Genomic DNA, 9,130 nt, shown 5'->3' on the forward strand with positions numbered 1-9,130 from the left:
ACGTAATGCGAAGTTGACCGGTAGATGTGAAGACAGGCACAACAGCCAGTATAAAAGGAGGAAGAGGCCATTTTGTTAATACTGCTTTTGTTGTACGTGCAAGCCAGGTTGGTGACTTCGAATGTGCACTAGTCGTAGATGTTACCTCAGCAACAAATCCATCAAGGACATTTCAGGTCATCCAAAACTGATCAAGTTGACCGTAGGTGATGTTATTGTGGAGTGGAAATGTGAACGAATAACAACAGCGAAACCAGCTCCAGGCCGACCTCATTTACTGACAGACAAGGACCGTCGAACATTGTGGAGGGCGGTTGTAAATACCACATGAAATCAGCAGAAGAAATCAGTTGTAATTATCAACGTGCTTTCCGTAGTCCAGATAGCACCATGGCTGTACGTATGGAGTTAAAAAGAACGGTGGACAGCACCTCATAAGACACACATTTCCATAGCCGATCCTAAGCAAAGCTTGAGGTGGGGTAAAGAGCGACACCGTGTAACTGGAAACAAGTGATTTGGAAAGGTAAATGACGCTACACCCCGTGGCAATCTGATGAAAGAATTAGGGTTTTGCGAATGCCTGGATAACGTTCCCTGCCATCATGTGTGGTGTAAAAAGTGAAATAAGGAGGGGCTGGCCTTACAGTGTGGGAGTATGATAAGCTTATTGCGCTTAAGAAGACACTAAATGCGGAGGAATATGAACCCAATTATAGCAATTGTACTGCGTACAAAGTATATGAACATATTTTACAGCATTATGTTCTGCATACAATAGGGAAACACGACACTGAATCCTGTCACAAAGTAGCAGCTATGAGGTACTGATTTGTGGACAGTAACATTCCTTAGGTGGACTGGCCCCCCTGAGTTTCGACCTGAACCTAGTGGAAGACTTTTCGGATGAGCTGGAACATCGACCTAGCTTGAGGCCCCAGCGTCCAGAATCACTACGTTCTCTGGTTTCCACTCTTGAGGAAGAGTGAGCAACCATTCCTGCACAGACATACAGACTCCTCATTAAACGTGTCTGCAGTAAATTTCAAGCAGTCATAAAGACGAAGGGCTCGTCACAGGCCACGCTAATGTACACTAATAGCTGTCCGCAAACTTCGTATGAGATGTGAGATAGTGTACAGTTATCAGTACCAGTGCACAGGACTCTTCAGTCGTGTCTCGTGTGACAGCACCGTGTACATTGAACGCCCCTCTCACAGCCTACCCCCAACCCTGTGCCAAAATCCCACTGATAGGCCGATAATGAGATTATACACGGTACAGCCACATTAATGTGACCACCGCCTACGTACGACGTCAAGATTAGATTAGATTAGTACTTGTTCCATAGATCGTGAATACGACACTTCGTAATGATGTGGAACGTGTCAGGTTATTAAAAGGTGTCTATACAAGACATTACACAAAATATTACATGACACTTAATATTTTTAATTTTTTGTGGGGGTTGGGGAAACTAACCACTTAATATATCCAAAAATTCATCTAATAAGTAGAAGGAGTTGCCATTAAGAAATTCTTTTAATTTCCTTTTAAATGCTATATGGCTATTGTCAGACTTTTGGTGCTATTAGGTAAGTGACCAAAGACTTTTATGGCAGCATAATTTACCCTCTTCTGAGCCAAAGTTAGATTTAACCTTGAGTAGTGAAGATCATCCTTTCTCCTAGTGTTGTAGCCATGTACACTGCTATTATTTCTGAATTCGCTTCATGTTGTTGTTGTGGTCTTCAGTCCTGAGACTGGTTTGATGCAGCTCTCCATGCTACTCTATCCTGTGCAAGCTTCTTCATCTCCCAGTACCTACTGCAACCTACATCCTTCTGAATCTGCCTAGTGTATTGATCTCTTGGTCTCCCTCTACGATTTTTACCCTCCACGCTGCCCTCCAATGCTAAATTTGTGATCCCTTGATGCCTCAAAACATGTCCTACCAACTGATCCCTTCTTTTAGTCAAGTTGTGCCACATACTTCTCTTCTCCCCAATCCTATTCAATACCTCCTCATTAGTTACGTGATCTACCCACCTTATCTTCAGCATTCTTCTGTAGCACCACATTTCGAAAGCTTCTGTTCTCTTCTTGTCCAAACTAGTTATCGTCCATGTCTCACTTCCATACATGGCTACACTCCATACAAATACTTTCAGAAACGACTTCCTGACACCTAAATCTATACTCGATGTTAACAAATTTCTCTTATTGAGAAACGCTTTCCTTGCCATTGCCAGTCTACATTTTATATCCTCTCTACTTCGACCATAATCAGTTATTTTACTCCCTAAATAGCAAAACTCCTTTACTACTTTAAGTGTCTCATTTCCTAATCTAATTCCCTCAGCATCACCCGACTTAATTTGACTACATTCCATTATCCTCGTTTTGCTTTTGTTGATGTTCATCTTATATCCTCCTTTCAAGACATTGTCCATTCCGTTCAACTGCTCTTCCAAGTCCTTTGCTGTCTCTGACAGAATTACAATGTCATCGGCGAACCTCAAAGTTTTTACTTCTTCTCCATGAATTTTAATACCTACTCCGAACTTTTCTTTTGTTTCCTTTACTGCTTGCTCAATATACATATTGAATAACATCGGGGAGAGGCTACAACCCTGTCTCACTCCTTTCCCAACCACTGCTTCCCTTTCATGCCCCTCGACTCTTATAACTGCCATCTGGTTTCTGTACAAATTGTAAATAGCCTTTCGCTCCCTGTATTTTACCCCTGCCACCTTCAGAATTTGTGAGAGAGTATTCCAGTCAACATTGTCAAAAGCTTTCTCTAAGTCTACAAATGCTAGAAACGTAGGTTTGCCTTTTCTTAATCTTTCTTCCAAGATAAGTCGTAAGGTCAGTATTGCCTCACGTGTTCCAACATTTCTACGGAATCCAAACTGATCTTCCCCGAGGTCGGCTTCTACCAGTTTTTCCATTCGTCTGTAAAGAATTCGCGTAAGTATTTTGCAGCTGTGACTTATTAAACTGATAGTTCGGTAATTTTCACATCTGTCAACACCTGCTTTCTTTGGGATTGGAGTTATTATATTCTTCTTGAAGTCTGAGGGTATTTCACCTGTCTCATACATCGTTCTCACTAGATGGTAGAGTTTTGTCATGACTGGCTCTCCCGAGGCCATCAGTAGTTCTAGTGGAATGTTGTCTACTCCCGGGGCCTTGTTTCGACTCAGGTCTTTCAGTGCTCTGTCAAACTCTTCACGCAGTATCTTATCTCCCATTTCGTCTTCATCTACATCCTCTTCCATTTCCATAATATTGTCCTCGAGTACATCTCCCTTGTATAAACCCTCTATATACTCCTTCCACCTTTCTGCCTTCCCTTCTTTGCTTAGAACTGGGTTTCCATCTGAGCTCTTGATATTCATACAAGTGGTTCTCTTCTCTCCAAAAGTCTCTTTAATTTTCCTGTAGGCAGTATCTATCTTACCCCTAGTGAGACAAGCCTCTACATCCTTACATTTGTCCTCTAGCCATCCCTGCTTAGGCATTTTGCACTTCCTGTCGATTTCATTTTTGAGACGTTTGTATTCCTTTTTGCCTGCTTCATTTACTGCATTTTTATATTTTCTCCTTTCATCAATTAAATTCAATATTTCTTCTGTTACCCAAGGATTTCTATTAGCCTTCGTCTTTTTACCTACTTGATCGTCTGCTGCCTTCACCACTTCATCCCTCAGAGCTACCCATTCTTCTCTACTCTATTTCTTTCCCCCATTCCTGTCAATTGTCCCCTTATGCTCTCCCTGAAACTCTCTACAACCTCTGCTTCTTTCAGTTTATCCAGGTCCCATATCCTTAAATTCCCACCTTTTTGCAGTTTCTTCAGTTTCAATCTGCAGTTCATAACCAATAGATTGTGGTCAGAATCCACATCTGCCCCTGGAAATGTCTTACAATTTAAAACCTGGTTCCTAAATCTCTGTCTTACCATAATATAATCTATCTGAAACCTGTCAGTATCTCCTGGCTTCTTCCATGTATACAGCCTCCTTTCATGATTCTTGAACCAAGTGTTAGCTATGATTAAGTTATGCTCTGTGCAAAATTCTACAAGGCGGCTTCCTCTTTGATTCCTTCCCCCCAATCCATATTCACCTACTATGTTTCCTTCTCTCCCTTTTCCTACTGACGAATTCCAGTCTCCCATGACTATTAAATTTTCGTCTCCCTTCACTACCTGAATAATTTCTTTTATCTCGTCATACATTTCATCTATTTCTTCATCATCTGCAGAGCTAGTTGGCATATAAACTTGTACTACTGTAGTAGGCATGGGCTTTGTGTCTATCTTGGCCACAATAATGCGTTCACTATGCTGTTTGTAGTAGCTAACCCGCACTCCTATTTTTTTTATTCATTATTAAACCTACTCCTGCATTACCCCTATTTGATTTTGTATTTATAACCCTGTAATCACCTGACCAAAAGTCTTGTTCCTCCTGCCACCGAACTTCACTAATTCCCACTATATCTAACTTAAACCTATCCATTTCCCTTTTCAAATTTTCTAACCTACCTGCCCGATTAAGTGATCTGACATTCCACGCTCCGATCCGTAGAACGCCAGTTTTCTTTCTCCTGATAACGACGTCCTCTTGAGTAGTCCCCGCCCGGAGATCCGAATGGGGGACTATTTTACCTCCGGAATATTTTACCCAAGAGGACGCCATCATCATTTAATCATACAGTAGAGCTGCATGTCCTCGGGAAAAATTACGGCTGTAGTTTCCCCTTGCTTTCAGCCGTTCGCAGTACCAGCACAGCAAGGCCGTTTTGGTTAATGTTACAAGGCCAGATCAGTCAATCATTCAGACTGTTGCCCCTGCAACTACTGAAAAGGCTGCTGCCCCTCTTCAGGAACCACATGTTTGTCTGGCCTCTCAACAGATACCCCTCCGTTGTGGTTGCACCTACGGTACGGCCATCTGTATCGCTGAGGCACGCAAGCCTCCCCACCAACGGCAAGGTCCATGGTTCATGGGGGGGATTCGTTTCATAAGTGAATATATATATATATATATATATATATATATATATATATATATATATATATATATTGTGAGGCCACAGTGAAGATCTCTAGCTCTTTATATAAGTGTCCGCAGGATGATCTTGGAGGAGCTCCAGCAATTATTCTGATTACACGCTTTTGTGCTATGAACAATCTTTTACTCGATGATGAGTTACCCCAGAATATGATGCCATTCGAAAGCAGAGAATGAAAATAGGCGTGGTAAGCTAATTTACTGAGATGTATATCGCCAAAATTAACAATGACCCTAATAGCATAAGTAGCTGAACTCAAACGTTTCAGCAGATCTTCAGTTTGTTTTTTCCAGTTCAACCCCTCATCAATGCATACAACTAGAAATTTTGAATATTCTACCTTAGCTATCGATTTCTGATCGAATTCTATATTTATTAATGGTGTTATTCCATTTACTGTGTGGAACTGTATGTACTGTGTTTTGTCAAAGTTTAATGAGAGGCCATCTGCAAAGAACCGCTTAACGATATTCTGAAAAACATCGTTTACAATTTCACCAGTTAATTCTTGTCTGTTGGGTGTGATAGCTATACTTGTATCATCGGCAAAAAGCACCAGCTTTACATCTTCGTGAATATAGAATGGCAAGTCATTAATATATACTGTATCAAGAACAGCAGAGGACCCAAGACCGAACCTTGCGGCACCCCATTCTTGATTGTTCCCCAGTTTGAGAAATCACCATTTTTTTTTTCAGTAATCAGTAACAGACAGCAGGTGGCAGCACTAGCAGTGGAGGGTACATAAACCATCACGGACGAAGCGGGAACGAGTGCAGTCGTTGTTGTACTGCGGAAGGGGCATGGTCATTGGCTTTCAGGCCAATAGTGGAATCTTTTCCGAAGCGAGTAAGTTTGTAAACCCTTCATGTGCGCCGTGGTTAAAATAAAAAAGCACTCCGTCTTCAGGCCACAAGTGGCCCATCGGGACCATCCGACCGCCGTGTCATCCTGAGGTGAGGATGCGGATAGGAGGGGCGTGTGGTCAGCACTCCGCTCTCCCGGTCGTTATGATGGTTTTCTTTGACCGGAGCCGCTACTTTTCGGTCGAGTAGCTCCTCAATTGGCATCACGAGGCTGAGTGCACCCCGAAAAATGGCAACAGCACATGGCGGCTTGATGGTCACCCATCCAAGTGCCGGCCACGTCCGACAGCGCTTAACTTCGGTGATCTCACGGGAACCGGTGTATCCACTGCGGCAAGGCCGTTGCCGGTTAAAATAAGGGGTGTCTATAATTAAAGTTCCAATTTCAAAACGCTGTAGAAATAGAACCACTGCTCGAAATGACGTCAAATTTGATCAGCGTATTATTGCCGTGCGGGAGCCGTCGAGAAACAAAAAAATGGAAATTTGACCAATATATGGCGCTTTAAGCGTCAACGCGCGGCTCACAGCTATTCCTCATTTTATGTCTGAGATGCCCAACATGACTGCCTCCTCAAAGTGCGGCGTGCTGCTGGTAAGGCTTCTTTACAAGAACAGTGACTGTGCACCAGTGGCCCTGCAGAAGTTCCGGACACTCGAGGGTATTAAAAAAGGCATTGGTCTGATATTCGTTAACGATCTGGAGATAATAATTACCAAAACTCGAAAAGATTTTTTTGGATTGCAGTGTGACAGAGGGAGGAAAGCAGTTGGTCCGACGTCTGAAGAAAACGAGGCTACAGCTTTGTAGGAGGGGCCGAGCGGTGGTGTGCAAACTTGCAGTGGAGCAGGAAATTGCCTGAACGTTGGACATGCCTGCGAGCACGGTGCATAAAATCCTACGAAACGTCCTGCATTACTATCCATACCAAATCTCCCACTTTCAGGAGATGCTTCCTGCTGACCTTCCAGCATGACAAACGTTCGCTCTGGAATTTCTTGTTCGCATGGAAGAGGACAAAAAATGGGCATGGGACATTCTGTGGACAGACGAAACTCATTTCCAGGGGCGTGTCAATACGCTGAACTGCAGAATACGTGAAACGAAAAACCCGCACACCGTCAGTCTGCACCATTTCATTCTGCAACGGTGAAGCTGGTTGATGGCATCGTATACAGTAGGGCCGTATTTTTTCGACGAGATGTGTCTTTTCGGTCCTGTTAACTGTATTGTTACTGGTGAACGTTATGACAGTGTTCTGCGCACCAACGTCCTTGCAACCTGTCCACAGTGTGGATGTGTGGGTGGGATCATTTTTAAGCAAGATGGCGCTACTCCGCACATTACACAGCGTGTGAAGGGGCTGCTGCAGAGGCATTTCTGAAATGCTAGAACTATCAGCCGTCATTTCCCTACAGCTTGGCCGTCCAGATAACCTGATCTTAATCCGTGTGACTTCTGGTTGTGCCGTTATCTGAAAGACGGCTTGGTTCAAATGGCTCTGAGCACTATGGTCTTAACTTCTGAGATCATCAGTCTCCTAGAACTTGGAACTATTTAAACCTAATTAACCTAAGGACATCACACACACTCATACCCGAGGCAGGATTCGAACCTGCGACAGTAGCGGTCACGCGGTTCCAGACTGTAGCGCCTAGAACCGCTTGGCCACCCGGCCGGCTCTGAAAGATGCGTTCAGTGCTCCAATTACAAAGGTAGCCAAGCTGACGGCACACACAGCGCGACGCTGAAACACTTCGATCTGGCTGTTTCTCGATTTAAACTTGTGACATAAAACGGTAGACACCATATTGAACATGTCTTGTGACAGTCTCACGACAATTAGAAACATCTCATTGTAATTTATGTGCAGTTTTTGACCCATGCAAAAGCCAAAGTCATTTTGCTTTTTATGTAGTGTTTGGCCTCAGGTCAATTAAAAACCCATTTTTCCCATTTGATGTGGTTCGACCCTGCCTTGGTTGATGGGCTTACCTAACCAACAGTGCTACAGTGGTCGACTGAACTTGTACAGTCATGCACATTGAACAGTACAGATCGTTAATGTGCTATTCAAATCACAGCCGTCGTACAGCGATTCATATGTCATTTGTAGCCGAGCCCGTTTACATTAGTAAAATTTTTGATAATTTTTTCGTTCCATAACGCTTCCCCCTGCCTCAATAATATTCGGCTCAAATTTGATGTCATTCTGTGCTGCGGTTCTCTTTCTACAGCGTTTTGAAACTGAACTTTAATTATTATGGACACATTGTATACTGTGTATGGCAACTCTGGTGCACCACCGGCCATAGATGGCAGGGGTGAACGATGGCTGCGGAGACGTGTACGGGCGAACAGTTGTGCAACTGTTGACCAACTGACTGCCCAGATCAACCAAGGGGCCCCTCAACAACCGTTCAGCGAAAGTTACTGCACACAGGCCTCGGCAGGAGGCGCTTGGTTCATGGGCCCATTCTGACGGTTGTTCATCGGCGACAAAGGCTGCCATTAGCAATCCAGTACCACAGTTGTACTTTTCATGTAAATTACTTATAAGAATGTCCGCCCCCGGTAGCTGAATGGTTTTCGTTCAGAGAGCTAGTTGGCTTCTGTAATAAAAAAAAGACTGAGTGGAAGGATCAATCAAAGAACTTGAACGGATGTCTTGTGACGTCCACAACGACCAACCACAACGATCAAAAAAAAAAAAAAGTCAGCGTGACTGAGTGTCAATCCTTTAGGCCGGGTTTCGATTCCCGGCTGGGTCGGGGAATTTTCTCCGCCCAGGGACTGGGTGCTGCGCTGCCCTCATCATCATCCTACCATCCTCATCGACTGCAGGTCGCCGAAGTGACGTCAAATTGAAAGACCGGCATCCGGCGAACGGCCTGCCCGACGGGGGACCCTAGCCATTTTTTTTTTGGTCATCAGTCTACTGACTGGTTTGATGCGGCCCGCCACGAATTCCTTTCCTGTGCTAACCTCTTCATCTCAGAGTAGTACTTGCAACCTACGTCCTCAATTATTTGCTTGGCGTATTCCAATCTCTGTCTTCCTCTACAGTTTTTGCCCTCTACAGCTCCCTCTAGCACCATGGAGGTCATTCCCTCATGTCTTAGCAGATGTCCTATCATCCTGTCCCTTCTCCTTATCAGTGTTTTCCACATATTCCTTT

The 9,130-nt window shown here is 43.9% G+C and overlaps 1 pseudogene; it reads right to left on the bottom strand.

The window, feature by feature from the left end:
* Positions 1–6,181: 6,181 nt before the first annotated feature.
* On the bottom strand, positions 6,182–6,298 carry LOC126199960 (5S ribosomal RNA; annotated as a pseudogene).
* Between the last annotated feature and the right edge of the window lie 2,832 nt (positions 6,299–9,130).

The sequence above is a fragment of the Schistocerca nitens genome, chromosome 8 (assembly GCF_023898315.1).
Source record: "Schistocerca nitens isolate TAMUIC-IGC-003100 chromosome 8, iqSchNite1.1, whole genome shotgun sequence".
NCBI classification, from domain to species: Eukaryota; Metazoa; Arthropoda; class Insecta; order Orthoptera; family Acrididae; genus Schistocerca; species Schistocerca nitens.